The 730-nt window shown below is 42.6% G+C and overlaps 1 non-coding gene across 1 annotated transcript; it reads left to right on the top strand.

Annotated features, from left to right (window-relative positions):
- The first annotated feature begins 348 nt into the window (after positions 1-348).
- TRNAS-GGA (transfer RNA serine (anticodon GGA)) lies at positions 349-421 on the top strand. Its single transcript has one exon. It is a non-coding gene; the product is annotated as a tRNA-Ser (tRNA).
- The last annotated feature ends 309 nt before the right edge of the window (positions 422-730 follow it).

The raw sequence follows: 730 nt of genomic DNA on the forward strand, positions 1-730 counted from the left end.
GGAACAAGAGTGTGTGTGTGTGTATGTGTGTATATATATATATACACATATATGACTGAATCATTTGCTGTACAGCAGAAATTAACACAATGTTGGAAATCAATTATACTTAAATAAAATAAACTTTAAAGAAGCAGAGAGAGTAGCAACAGAAAAGTTTCAGAAGCAAGAAATCTCTGCTTAGGGGCATTGGCTACCCTTGGCTGTGGCTGGCCCTTAAAGCAGTAGGATTGAGTATTGCAGCAACACTTATCAAATCTGTGTTGAATGAAGGAATAGAGAGAAATAAGGCTGGCAAGACAAGTAGGAACAAAATCTTAAGAAACCTTTTAAGTTATGCTAAAGAGTTCCCCGGTGGCTCAGAGGTTAAAGCACCTGCCTGGAATGCGGGAGACCCAGGTTCGATCCCTGGGTCGGGAAGATCCCCTGGAGAAGGAAATGACAACCCACTCCAGTACTCTTGCCTGGAGAATCCCATGGACGGAGGAGCCTGATAGGCTACAGTCCATAGGGTAAGAAAAAGTCAGACACGACCGAGTGACTTCACTTTAAAGAGTTTGGACTTCATCTTGACAATTTGGGGAGTCCATTGAAAAGAATGGTAGGCTAAGGGGAGCTGGAATAGGAAAGAGGTGTGATCAGGCTTTTATTTTAAATTTCCTGTTTTGATGTTACCATCAATAATGATATGGGTGCAAGTGGAGGCAGGGAGCCCGCAAATGAGGTTCTG

This window comes from Bubalus kerabau, chromosome 8 (assembly GCF_029407905.1).
Source record: "Bubalus kerabau isolate K-KA32 ecotype Philippines breed swamp buffalo chromosome 8, PCC_UOA_SB_1v2, whole genome shotgun sequence".
NCBI classification, from domain to species: Eukaryota; Metazoa; Chordata; class Mammalia; order Artiodactyla; family Bovidae; genus Bubalus; species Bubalus kerabau.